The sequence below is a fragment of the Hylaeus volcanicus genome, chromosome 3 (genome assembly GCF_026283585.1).
Source record: "Hylaeus volcanicus isolate JK05 chromosome 3, UHH_iyHylVolc1.0_haploid, whole genome shotgun sequence".
Taxonomy (NCBI): Eukaryota; Metazoa; Arthropoda; class Insecta; order Hymenoptera; family Colletidae; genus Hylaeus; species Hylaeus volcanicus.
The window spans coordinates 23,151,744-23,165,797 of record NC_071978.1 but is presented as its reverse complement, the minus strand read 5'-3'; the positions used below and the strand labels follow the sequence as shown (position 1 = coordinate 23,165,797).

Sequence of the window (14,054 nt, the reverse complement as noted above, 5' to 3'; positions counted from 1 at the left end):
TACTCGTACTCACTATTTACAAACAAATTGCTTGATCAATCTTAGGATACAAAGCCCTTCGTTCAGTTACTAGTGCTTGTAGGTTCTTATCATCTGATTATGTACATATCTCTCGATAACATAACCTGCCACTTGTCACGCTTTCACAGGAAAGCTGGGAAAGCATCTCACGCTTCGACTGCGAAACGAGATCTATTTCTGTACCTTACGTACACTCTTACTTTCGAAGAAATACAGAATAAATTCAGTCAATGCCCTATAATATACATATACATACATATGTACGTATATTTCGCCTAATCAACCATGCAGTTAACGTCACTTTAGAGAACAGCTTGACACTGACCGTCTCGTTCAGAGGTGTCGAGCTTACGTTCCAAATCACACGTGTTCGTTAAGAAATACGTGTTCCACTAATCACTCGTTCGTTTGGTCATTACCAAAGCGTTTAACATCTCGATAAACTAGTAATACCGGGTCTCGTGGCGTTGTCGCGAACGTGTTCTTGAAATATGTCATTCATAAAATTGTACGTGCAGAACGAAGGACAAGTTCGCGTTCAAGTCTCGAAGACGAATTATTCTCGTCGAGGAACACGAACGTAAGTGGAAATTCGCGAGCGGCTGCGACGGAAGCGAAGTCGAAAGTTTAGACCACTTAAAGTATCGAGTGTTTTCTTTCTCTCTCGAGAAGTTCTCTAAGTGACGGAGAGTGATTACGTTAATGACATGACCGAGTACGCCTTAACGACAGGATAGGTGCAGACTGGTACGACATTCACGGCACGCGATCGGGACATCAACCACGACATCAACCGTACCCTGTATAAATACGTTAGCAACGACTCGAACGATACGACTACTTTCATCGGGGTTTCCCTTTTTTACGACGCGAAATATAGTCCAGACGTACGATTCGGTTACATTACGATACTGCCAACCTGTAACGTACCAGACGTACGATTCGGTTATATTACGATGCTGCCAACCTGTAACGTACCAGACGCCCTGACTTATCGACTGTGCAACACCCAATCGTATTGTGTGCACAATGCACGATCGTTACATCGCCGAAGTACCGTGGATGATACGCGTGTAAATCCGTGGAACACAGTGTTAAGTGTTGAAGCGAGTAATGGAATCGGGTCGTTGGACTTTCTCGGCCGAAGAGGCCGATTATCGACGTCCAGCGTATCCATCGTTTCGGTAAGTACACTGAATCATATTTATTTAAGGGCGTATTCTGAATTAGGAGGTCTAAAAAAAAGCGCTTTTTCGTGAATTTTTTTACGATGGAAAAAGATAATTAATTCTATCGAACTTTTTATCCTATGTTCATACATATTTGAGAAGACTGTACAAATATTTGCAACAAGACATATTCAAATTGTGTCGACTGTGATAACAACACATTTGTAGAGCACCTCACAATTAAAACCTCCTATCGGCGGTAAAGAGGCAGGTCGTAATTTTGGTTCGACACAAGGAAACCAAAAGAAATATTCATTTTCATACATTTATCTTCTATGTGAACTAAGAAAAACCCGCAAAAATAGTGAAATGTGAAATTACTGCAAGTTTGAAAAAAAAACGAGTTCTTTGGGTGAAAGAAATCACTTTAACTTGATAAAAAAGTCGTTTAAAATTTTTTTTGTATGAATTTTCTTAGTTCACATAGAAGGAAAATGTATGAAAATGAAAATTTCTTTTGGTTTGTTTTGTGTCAAACCAAAATTACGACCTGCATCTTTCCCGCTGATAGGAGGTTTCAATTGTGAGGTGCTCTACAAATGTGTTGTTATCACAGTCGACTCAATTCGAATATTTCTTGTTGAAAAAATTTGTACAGACTACTCAAATATGTATGAAAATAGGATAAAACGTTCGATGGAATTAATAATTTTTTTCCATCTTAAGAAAATTCACGAAAAACCGCTTTTTTTAGACCTTCTAATTCAGGATAACCCCTTAAATCGTGACCACCGAAGGGATCTTGTAAAAAAAAGTAACGCACCAATGAGACAGGAATCGCGTGATTTACTTACGCTAGTGCAATCGAGTTTTACTAGTGCGTGCTATTTCCTTAAACTGATCATTAGTCAACGCTGCAGAGAAGGCGGGTGAATAATAATCACTGTATTATTCAAATCACCCTTCATCTTACAGAACTTTCGTAATTTTTCTTTGATTTCACACACACAAAAAGTTCGTTAGCACTTCACGGAGAATTAGCCCGGTATTATGGAATTCGATACGGTCTCGTTTATTAACGAGGTTATAATTTGAAATGAGAGCGTAGAGAGAATTTATTATACCATGATAAATGTACGTTTATCGATTTATTGTCACAGAGTTAGGCTTGCATTTGCACTTAAAATTTAGTGTAAAATTGATTGTATCGATAAGCCTTGAGTTAACCTCGTCCTCGTTGACGTGGTTAGATATATCTTCGTAAATACTAAAATGAAATTCCAATATTTGCAATTTATAGATTACAAATGGGCTTTGTTATATTTTTTGTAATTATTATTACATTACACTTTCTTTCATATGTGTAAAATACTCGTTGAGTAGAATATCTTCCACAAATAACGTTACCGCCTTCAAGTAAGCTAGGTTGGCCGAGCGGTCTAAGGCGCCAGATTTAAGTTCTGGTTCCCGTCTGGGAGCGTGGGTTCGAACCCCACACTTAGCAAATTCTTTTTTTTCTCAAATTTTTGAATCGTACAAATATATAGCCAACGTATGTTCATATTTATATATAAAAACACACTTAGCAAATTCTTTTTTTTCTCAAATTTTTGAATCATACAAATATATAGCCAACGTATGTTCATATTTATATATAAAACTTATAATTAACTTAACGTTTCGATTAAAAAATTTAATAGAATGCTACATTTTAACCATGTTTGTAGTATCTATCGAAGTTTCCATAAACATATGCGACATACTTCGATGAGAGCAAAAAGAACGACGTCGTTTAGATTATAAGAACAATGTTTTCGTTAACAAGTCATTAATTAAAGGAACAGAAGTTGATTCGCAATCACGAAGCATCTCCGCGAGGAGATAAATGGTTCGGGCTTTCGTCGTAGCCGGATTCGAAGTGACTCGGAGTCTCGTAACTGATGGCGGCGATAATTGAGCCGAGTATAAATGACTTGATGAATAGTCATAGACAATTAGGGAGACGGAGATAAGCCAGAGCTAGCTATGCGCGAGCAATTTTAGCCCGTTAATCCCGTTACAGAGCCGTGTAAGCGTGTTCGCCTCGTCGTATTTACATAACCGCGCGATCGAATCATCGCGGGCATCGTAATCGCCGATATTTCCGCTTTCGTCGCGTTTCGCATTCGTAATTCGTCGCTCGTTTAAACCAGCCGGAGACCTTACACGAGCGTCGAACTCCAGCGGAGGGATAAAAACCTCCCAACGCCTTTATCGACGTTTCCAAGTTTGACCAACAGTTTCGTTCGAATCGTCGTACCGGGAAGGAAAAAAGAGCCGATTAAATCGGATTACCGAAACGCCGATGGCGCAGAGACGAGACTGTGCCAGCCCTTTTCCCAGAAGACCAGGACTCGACACCGTAAAAGTGTCAGGAGACCACCCTATTCGAAAGGGGAGTCCGGTGTGCTGGTATCGTTCCGCGAGAGAAAGGAAGCTCCAAGAGTCGCCTGTTGAAATGCTTGTCACAACAATTTCGCTAAAAAAGCGCAACTCCGCTGGCACAATAAACCGGGACACTTGTAATTTCATTCCGTCGCATCTGTTGTCATTCTCACGTTACCGGCGCGAGTGTCTCTCGACTTTCTTCGTTCCGTTCATCGGCGCGGAGAGGGCCAGGGGGAGACCGAGAGGTAGCAGCGTTGAAAAAAAAAATCAGACGCGCGTATTTCAAGCAACCCTTACGCGAGCGTTGTACAATGGAACAGGGAAGGTCCCCTTGCAGCTAAGGGGTGCCGTTCCTGTCGATACTGTGGTCGACGTATAAAAGATCCGCTATGAACAAAAAAAGGGGGACGGGGTAGAGTACCGGGGGGCAGCAGGGTAGGTGTCCGCGATTCGGGGTACTACGCATTATTTTTTTCTTTTTTTTGCCTCCGACTCTCGTAAATCATTTTTTTCTCCGTCTTCGAGCGGTGCTTATCGAGCAACCGTTTTGCATTATGTAATTTGCGTTATCCGTGCTCAGGGACGTCACTTATCAGCCGCTGAGTGCGTCAGGGGTCCGCCACTTCGTCCCGTATTTCTCGCTCGTTCACCGCGGACTCGGTGTAATTCGATTTTCAGCAGCCGAAGCGTAAAAGTAAGAATGAAAGAAATTGGAAAACAAGTCCGGTGAAAATGTCTCCCCGCGACACCATCCCTTCCCCTCGCGAAAGGGAAATCGTATTTATAATGCTTACGCGTTTCAAGCCTGACGTCCCGTGAAATCGCGTTACCGGGATTCGGAATATTAAATTCATCTCTGTCTTCCCAGGCTATCGCCTCGCCTTATCGTCACCGTAATCGAACCCTGAAAACGTGATTTCTCAGTCGACGAGGTCGAGACCCGGGAAACGATATCGCGTCGCTCTACGATCTTCTCCAGCCTTGGATTAGAATGTAAATTCTTGTTCGGATGCTGACTGCGTTCGATCAAAAGCTTATGCCTGCTGCTTCGGCGTGCTACAATTTCCATTCGAGTCTTTGCAAGCAAAACGTTTACGTGCTTATTCTCTATTTGATTATCTCCGAGTGCTATATTGTTCCTATAAACCAACCAACGTCCGGCAGATACCCTCCTACCATCGAAACGAAACTTTTCATCCACGTTACCGTCGATTCCCCCGGAATTATTTTCGAATCGAGCCAGAATAGATTGAAATTGTTGCTCGTGGACCAGTTACTTCGTTCCACATCGCCGATGAAAGGCTTGTGAAATTGTAAATTGTAAATCGAGTGTCAGGCACAAAAGCTGCGCTTGACGCTGACAATTTCGAGATATCACGAAGATGAGACAAAAATTAATCAACCGAAAACCATAAATAACGATTCACGGTGGCCCGGGTAGCGGGGGCGTGCGTGGTCAGACAATGGATGACAAATTGCGCGAAAGCAAAACAAACTGAGGACTAGATTGAGCTGGCTGGTCGATTCGGTGGCTTTGCCATTGTCATCAATATAGCAGGGCCGGGACATAATCTCTGTCTCGCGGGTAGCGGCCAAGAAAAATGGTCTTTTCCTCCGACGTCCAGAGTTCCTTTGAACGAATTCGTTCCGAGCCACCCCTGTGTGCACGAGGCTACGGGAATAATCTAAAACGCGGCCGCATCGTTCACCGTGAGTTTCTTTAAGGTAGCTCCGCGAGGACAGGGCTTGATCTCCGCGTAAGGTTATCAGAAGGTACGTAAACATAAACAAGAGGTGGCGCGGAGATGATTCGTGGGGTGACGACGCTTTGTATAGAAGGGAAGATCGGATCGTGGCCGCGTTAAAAAAGAAGAAAGAATAGTCTTAAGAGCGGGACGCCATGGCAATCGTAAATGTTTAATATCGTGATTAAAGGCGCTGGCGCCTCTCATTATTATTTCAGTCTGGAGGACATTTCGCCCAGTCCTCCTCCCACCTCCGCGTCACCGCGTTTCTTTTCAATTCTCACTTTCCTTCGTCGGCTTAAAAATCCACCGTGAAAATTAGCCGCCTAAATATTTAAAGCACCCCTCTTGCCCTCCTGTCGTTAACAGTGCACGCGGAATCCACGGGAGGCAGCGGCGAGAGAGAGGGATAAATAAAAAAAAAAAGGAGAAACGAGGAAAAAATGAGAAAGAAAATGGAAAAAGAGAGCGCGAACACAAAAACCGTCTGCGGGCCGCGTCATTGTTCCGGGCATGGAGACAGGCGTGATCTCTTCCATCTGATGGATTTCTGCTGCAGTCACCTCTAACCACCTCGCTCGTCACTTCCCGTTGCGCTTCGTGCCATTGGACACCCGACTGACTTTTTGTTTTAAATCCTTTTCCTCTCTCGCGTCCTCCGCATTCAGACTCCGCCGGTTCGCAGTGTTGTACGTCGCCACCCTTCTACGCCGTGAACAGAGACCTCGGGGCGCGAGCATCGAATTAACGCGTAATTTCTTCGAGGAGACTTATCACGCGAAGTGAACCCCGACGTGGCGCGAATTCACGCTGCCGAGAGAAACGAGTTTATGGAACGAGAGATCTCTCTATTGTCGAACCCCCGCCATCGGGGGTTCGACGGGGTGCACGGGAATCCGAATCAGGTGGCCCAAACATCTTTCGAGCCATTTCTAATTCATGCGTAGGGGTATTCTTCAGGTTGCGGGGTACGTTTGCATCGAGACTTGGTTGACTTGGGACAGGGGTTGGGGTGAGTCTTGGATTGAGAATCTTGTTCTTCTTTGATACTATTCTTCTTAGATACCTTCTGCTTTCACACCTGCTTACGTTCCACCTTCTTTTTCTCTTGTTTTATATTTTTCTTCGATTTCTACAATAATTCCCACAATTCTAATTCTCCTGAATAAACAGATAAAACAGTATTTCAACCGCTTTTCTGGAACTTCCAACCCCTGGGTGTCAATAGAATTCGCAGAACAGAGCTTAGAACAGGATTTAGAACATTTCTCTACCCCCTATACAGACACCTCGTCAGCGAAGTCCATGGAGCGACGACCTAACATTTAAATTCAGCCGGAAGCGACGCGCCTCGAACTCCAGAAGAAATCCCATCCCGGCGCGGCGACGCTTTTATGTCGAAATCGACGCTCGGACAGTGGACGCCGACGGATATTCGTAAATAAAATTCCCGCGAGGGTGACAAAATGGTCACACGCTCCAGTGCTGACCCTATCCGGGTCAAAACTCGATATCTATGCGACGAGATTTTTTTATGTTGTTTTCACGTAGTTACGCCGCTTTCGGGGACAGAATAAAATAGATACGGGATTGCTGGACAGAATATTATAACGGTCCGCTGACAGGGGATCCTATGGCGCTTTTCTTTCGGGGGGAATATTCCGAACACCGGCTGATTTAGGCGGGCTCTATTAGATTTCGTGTCTGTGATACAACGGGTGCACCTTCCATTTCTACTTTTCGCCAGATTCTTCAGAGCCTGAGTTTTGCAGAGTTAGACCACTGTCTTTATCGCGGTGTCGTATTTCTAGAGATCTGAAAATGTTGTAGCTTTTCTTTTTTGTCCGAATAACGATGTGAATAATTAAATAATAAAAAAGGAGCAGAAATGTGTTTGTGATCACAAGTGGAAATCGAACTCGTGATATGAATGACTATACGACCATTATTGCCGCTTCTCTTCCATCATTTTATATACATAATACGTTACTTTTCGCACTAATTAATCACGTTCACGGTCAGAAAATAAGTCGATTATTTGAATTTCGACCACGTTCCAGGAAATCTTTCCTTACCGCGCTTCCTCTTTGGAGATGCGTCGCGTGTCCGTGCAAAACAGATTTACGTAACGGTGATGTGCATTCTCGGTGATACCGAATTTGCATAGAAGATAATAGGAATTTTCTAACAGGCACGGAACAATGGAAAAAGAAACTGCTCTCCGCGGTGAGCGCATATCTTTTTTTGCGATCGGCTGTCTTTCCCTCGTTCCGCCGCGACTGCGACATTAAGCGGTCACGTTTACCTCTGATCAATCAAGGTCTTTGTCCACATCAGCGCGTTTCTTCTATCATACAACTCATCGACGTTCTATTACGTTAGGCCTGAGCTATGTTCTGCCTTTACTGCGTCGTTTCACCGCGATGATTAATTCCCCCTGGCCGCGACTGCGTGCGTATACCCCGCGGGAGAAAGAAGACGATGGTGGAGAGAAAAATAAGAAAAAAAAAAGAAACAGAGGAGCCTGTCACAGTATATTTCGCGCGATTATTCTCTCCGCGTTTCGTCGCGAATAGATACCGGAGGTATCTTTTCTGGCCGCGCGATGAGTACGGCAATTCAAATGATACAATCTTTCTCCCGCGACGACGGGGGCCGCTTTTCACTCGGATGTATACGAAACTTTTTGCATATGACGAATCGGGGACTATTACCATTCAATCTCTCTGCTTGGCTTCGTTTGCATCCTATCATCTCCCCAGTGTGTCTCGCTTTACATACGGCCACGGCCATCGGCTCGACACGCTGAATACGCGCGCCTCGGCTCCCATATTCTTTCTTATTCCTCTCTTTTTTCTTCCTTCGACGGTGCCAATCGCTGTCCCGCGATTGCCTGGACACTCAACCGCGTTGATAATCGACGAGCACGTGTCCGTAATATCGCCAGTCGTCAATCCCACCACGTGCACGCTTAAGTGCGCAGTTCGCGTGCTTTTACAAGCACAATGCGGGGTACAAACCTACAAACACCTGAGATCGCGCCGCGGTACTTACTCCCTGTACCGCGAGATAATACAAAGTAAAGTTCGTCATTTTCTTGCTCGATGAACGCTTGGACGCCGATAACAAAAAGAATAAATGGTTTCGCGGAAAGAAAAAAAAAAATTGGAGATGCCGGGGATCGAACCCGGGGCCTTTCACATGCAAAGCGAACGCTCTACCACTGAGCTACATCCCCGTTTTTTAATCAGCGCTTATAAATGAAGGACTACCTGCTGTCTCGTGTTATTGATTTTCTGTTAATTTTTTTAAAATTCTTGTCGAATACTATTAACTCCGTACGTTGCGTTTTAATCGAACTAATGACAATATTTCGCATCTTTTTTAAACTCTGTATACATCAACACAGTATTCGCATTGTGGAACGGGTTTCTAAATAATTTATAATCAAGTTTGTTCAATTATTATTTTTAAACGTTAACAAATGTTCGTACTTCACTGATTTTATACTCTAGAAGAATATACATATACTTACGCTGTTTTGTGATTCAGAGATTCAGACGTCTTGTTCTACTTACTTCACTACGCCTATAGCAACAATCTTTATTCGTAAAAATAGTAATTAATGTCTATTTTTATCAGTTTTATCAAAGGTCCCATGATATAGCATTATTAATGCTCTCGATTCTCTTGATTTAATCTATCCACATCGATACAGTATCAATTTCGTCAACCGCACTTCGAGTTGACTGTGATTACAGCCTGTTTAGTTAACGTTTTAATAACATTATCATCCTTCTTATATTCTGCTGATCATATACTCTGTAAAGGTGTTCTTATTCCTATGATGTTCGCTATTTAGTTTTACGTGCGGTTATGTGCTTGGCGCGACTTACGATCTTGAGATACTTACTTCGCTCTACTCGTATCAACAATGTTTATTTTTAACAATCGCACATCAGATTTATTTTTGCAACGAAATCCTCAGAGGTCCCATGGTGTAATGGTTAGCACTCTGGACTCTGAATCCAGCGATCCGAGTTCAAATCTCGGTGGGACCTTGTACTTTTGGTCCCTGTTAAATATCATTTTTAAACAATTTCTCCACCATGAACCGCTTATCTGGATTTTTTTGCAAATATTAAATACTGCATATCGTTTACAGAAAGAACATATATCTTCTAGTAGTCTATATTCGAATATTAAAATACATCAATTACACAAGCTTATAATTAATACATAATCCATGCAATGTAAGTTGTAAACGACCAATGTAAATATATATATACACGTTTTACGTTGAACTTATGGTATTTTACATTGTGAACATTGCGTTCTTCGGTATTTATTTTACATCAAGATAGTATCTTCGATACTCCGTTATTTATAATTTTATCCAAGGTAGTAAATAGTAGTTAGACCACTGAGATCTGTTTATAGACGAAATAGTTTGTAGGAAATTGAAACTTTAACATCTTCCAAACGCAAAGAAAAAATGTTGTAGCCTCGATTTGTCTTTTTATTCAACATTTGGGTGATTACAAAAAAAAAGAAAAAAATAATTGACAGCGGTGGGATTCGAACCCACGCCCTTACGGACTGGTGCCTAAAACCAGCGCCTTAGACCGCTCGGCCACGCTGCCTTCGGAAAGCTTTTGCTCTAACTACGCATAAAACCAACTCGTACTATATATAATAGTCGATGTCGATTTATCTCACAAATGGATAAACATTTTCAATACATTAATATACTATTCTCCGCATTGTTCCAATACTTCGGTAAATAAAATATTCCGTAACGTTCTATGCACATGCAGACGAGCACGTCCCATCTATATTCGCAACGGGTTACATAACAAAGTAGAAGTTACTTCTCTCCGAATATTGCGAAATCGCTGGCGCCGTTAAAGTAATGGAAACTTAATTCGCAAGAAGACAGATTTTTACGATCGATTTCGTCGTTCGTTTCTTGGCACGAAGTTTCTTTGAGTGCGTATTACGTGTTCGCGTTGCGCGATCGAAAGTACGAAAATAAAAACAAGCATTTTAATTTACGCGCTGTTCTCCGCAATAACTAAAACAACGTTTCGCGAAATTTATTTTCCACCTTCGGCTGCGAGCGAAAGAATATAAATGAAAATGTTTATTTTTGATGTCACCATTTTAATCTTGAAATCCACCATGTTTGTTTATTAATCTCAAAGTCAATCCAATATTTTCGAAAAGCCGATTCTCGATAAATGCAAAACAAACAGAACGTCGATAGTTTCGAAGCTGAAAAAACCCCTATGAATCACTAATTCCCTATCAAAAGCGATCAAAATTCGACAGCTTCCATTGTCGGATAGAATTGTATGCAAAACGTCAGCCTCCCCAGCGCGCCCCGTTAATCGAGATATAAACGATTCGAAACGAATTCTAAGATCGACGCGAGATAGAGGAAAGCGTGGAAAAAAAAGCAACGAAATTACCCACGCCAAAGCGTAGCCGCGCGGACGTACATCATTACAGCTGCGAATCTCTTCCTTTTTATTTTCCCTTCCCAGTAGCGGTACGGCGCGCGATAACATCTCAATATAAAAATTCATGCTCATAACGCGACTCCGGGAGTGTCTTCTTATTTTCGTTCGCCTTTTTTTCTTCTTATCACGTCCCCGAGGGGACGAGCGTAAAACTGACGCTTTAGAAAGAGAGAGAGAGAGAGAGGCAAAGGCCTGCCGTGTCGAAACGACTGCGGACAGATCGATAAATTCGCGTGAATATTCGTATAGCTGATAAGCCGATGAGATAAGCCGAAATCGGTCTTGCGAGCGTGGATCCCCTCGTTACGGGGCCAGAGATACGGCGACGGTAGGAAATAGAAGATAAATTTGAATCTTTCGTATTCTTTACACCGATGGTTTATAACCTCGCCTTCTCTCGCGTCCAATATTTTATTTTGTTTTTCCCCGCGGTTATCGGCCAGTCGAATCGCGCGCGCAATTTTATCGCCGCGATACGTCGTATCTCGCGGCTTCGAGACGTCGAGACTCAGTAGCGCATTATCCTTTTACTTACTCCAAAGACACATTTTGTAAAATTGCTCGACGGTTCATATTATTTTCCTGTATTATTGTCGCACTAATTCGCGTTAATTCGCTAAATAGTTATTCGTCTGACACTGATATTGAAATAAAATATGAATTATAAATACTTTACATTTATTCTTGACTCGATACTCTATACTTTTTACACCTCTGAGATTACACCAAATGAATTTCATAACTATCACGATGCATCTAAACAGTATACAGCTCAGATGCCATCGAATAAAATCTCAACATAGATATATAAAACGAGTATCAAGTATTTTCATTTCCAGCCATCAAATATGCAAGTGTTCCATAACTAAAAACATTCTTTCATCGTTTCCTTTCTTCTAAATCTCGCTGTATCTTAAGATCCGCAAAGGTTAACGCGCCACGGCCGAGTGTCGTCGTCGGTATTCAAATTCTCGCGTACACCAGCGATCGTTCTCAAACGACATTGTTCTCACATGCCTCGTCGAGAGATTCGCGGCGGGAGCGTACCTGTTTAGCATCGCGTTTAGCAGAATCACGCCGCCACTTTGGCCTAATACTCGTGACTGTCGCTATAAATGATGGATCGTTAGAGGCGGCTGTATTCCCCGCGTAGATGATCCGGATGACTTGCACCGACTGAATTACGTCCCGCATGTTGCATATCATAGAGAAAATCCTTGCGCGTATATCATCGCGTGTACGCGAGGGGCGCGCGGGAGAGGCGTACGTCTATGGATTCACGTGATATAAACTGCTAGAAGCCAATTGGGGATGATAAATCTATTATTTTCGGCAAATCATGGAGCGACGGAGGGAAAAGCTGGATGATACACTCCGCGGACGTACAGGTGCTCGTTTGGTCGCTTCCGATGCGGAATCATCTCCAGCGAGTGATTATGCGGATGATACGGTTTACTTTGTGGCTTCGCGCTGAACGATCGTTCCGAGAAGAAAATTGAAATGGTAAACGTATTCGTGACACTGGGATTATTTTTCAAATTCGACCCTCGTCGTCTGTAGTTATCTTTGAGTAGAATAGAATAATTGTAGATCCTACTTTTTTATTTGTACTTGTCTTCAGGCTCTTTAATCCTACATTATTACTAAACTACGTTTCGAATACGCTGGCCAGACATTCGGGAGAACTCAATTTTTCGTTGTACCGCTTCACGAAATCGAACACGGCGACAACGAACTTATACAAAAGTATAGAATAATGTTGACGACCTTTGAAACAGTGGTCAGTTGTTAGATTCCGTTGATATTTTGTAGCCTGTCAGCGTGATATATACATAATTAATAATCCAATACTTTCAAAATAATGGTAGAATTTGTCCATTCATTTCACGTTCATGCTTTCTGCCCTGTCTCGTGGACAGCGACAGCCGTATACATACCGACGAATGACAGATCGATTTTCGAACGTTTCGTGCTATAATTTAGAATATTCAGATGAATCGGTACACAGTAGCGCTTTGCAAAACGATACCAATAATTCGTGTGCGTATCGGTAGTTGCAATCCTTATCATTAAACATCGCTCGGTTTGAGTTAATCCTAACCATCCACAACAATTACACACACGTGATATAATTAATTCATATCGCGAGAAAATATGTAATTCATCGACTTCTGGAGACACATATGCATGCAAGGACTCGATCCGTACCTAGAGGAACTTATAACGATACGAAATTTCCATTGTCGAAAATTTCATTTGCAATCTTTTCGCAATTAGAGAGGTCCGCTAGCCAGCTGCAGAATGGATCGGACAACACGCGTTCCTCGAAACGGCTCGTTAACGGGAACGCCGATGGGCTCTCGCCTATTTCCGCGAGGCCGTCCATTCCGACACAATGTGCCTGGCATTAACGAAATACTCGTCGAGTACGTATCGAGCATCGATCATTACGAGACCCGCGGGCTTCGCAGGGTATTCCGGTAACGGTCTATCGCCGCAATAATCGTCGACACGCGTAATAATCATGTCGTTTAATGACAATTGATGAGAGCCAGGAATACGCTCGCGCTTTATACGTCGAACGGCGGCGCTTATGCTCGGTCCAACGATATCCGCGATTCGCGCGTAACAACGCGGGCCGAACGCGTGGGCGATCAGCGCGAGCGAGTGCATCGGAGCGCGTATAGGTGCGCGTGCTTAGCATCGAGATGGGTGAAAACGCGTAGGTGGAGCGACGATTCTATTGTTGGCGCTCGGATATGCCATTACCCGCGATCAGTCAATATTTTCTCGTAACTGACCTCCGGTTTCGATGGCCTGGCCTGCTGTAAACCCCGAACGGTCGATCCGCTCGAACAGCCGACACAAGTGCAGCCCCCGGTGTGTTTCCTGGGGGCCGAAGGCGCACCATCGCTCTCGTTTCCCGAAACACGATGTTACAACGGTGAATATTTTCGCATAACTGACCTCCGGCGATTCCGGATGCGCGTTGATGAACTGTCTATATGCACTTCATTGCACCGGTTCCGGTACGAACCACCGCGCCTCGGGTAACCTGTGGAAACACAACGTTACAACAACGCGCTCAAATATTTGCGCCTTCCGAATCGAATTACACCAGTTTCTCTCTCTCTCTCTCTCTCTCTCTCTCTCTCTCTCTCTCTCTCTCT

The 14,054-nt window shown here is 43.2% G+C and overlaps 4 non-coding genes across 4 annotated transcripts; 2 read left to right on the top strand and 2 right to left on the bottom strand.

Annotated features, from left to right (window-relative positions):
* Window positions 1–2,610: 2,610 nt before the first annotated feature.
* Window positions 2,611–2,694, top strand: Trnal-uaa (transfer RNA leucine (anticodon UAA)). Its single transcript has one exon. It is a non-coding gene; the product is annotated as a tRNA-Leu (tRNA).
* A 5,834-nt stretch (window positions 2,695–8,528) lies between these two features.
* Trnaa-ugc (transfer RNA alanine (anticodon UGC)) lies at window positions 8,529–8,600 on the bottom strand. The gene has a single exon. It is a non-coding gene; the product is annotated as a tRNA-Ala (tRNA).
* Window positions 8,601–9,351: 751 nt separating this feature from the next.
* On the top strand, window positions 9,352–9,423 carry Trnaq-cug (transfer RNA glutamine (anticodon CUG)). Its single transcript has one exon. It is a non-coding gene; the product is annotated as a tRNA-Gln (tRNA).
* Window positions 9,424–9,925: 502 nt separating this feature from the next.
* Trnal-uag (transfer RNA leucine (anticodon UAG)) lies at window positions 9,926–10,005 on the bottom strand. The gene has a single exon. It is a non-coding gene; the product is annotated as a tRNA-Leu (tRNA).
* Between the last annotated feature and the right edge of the window lie 4,049 nt (window positions 10,006–14,054).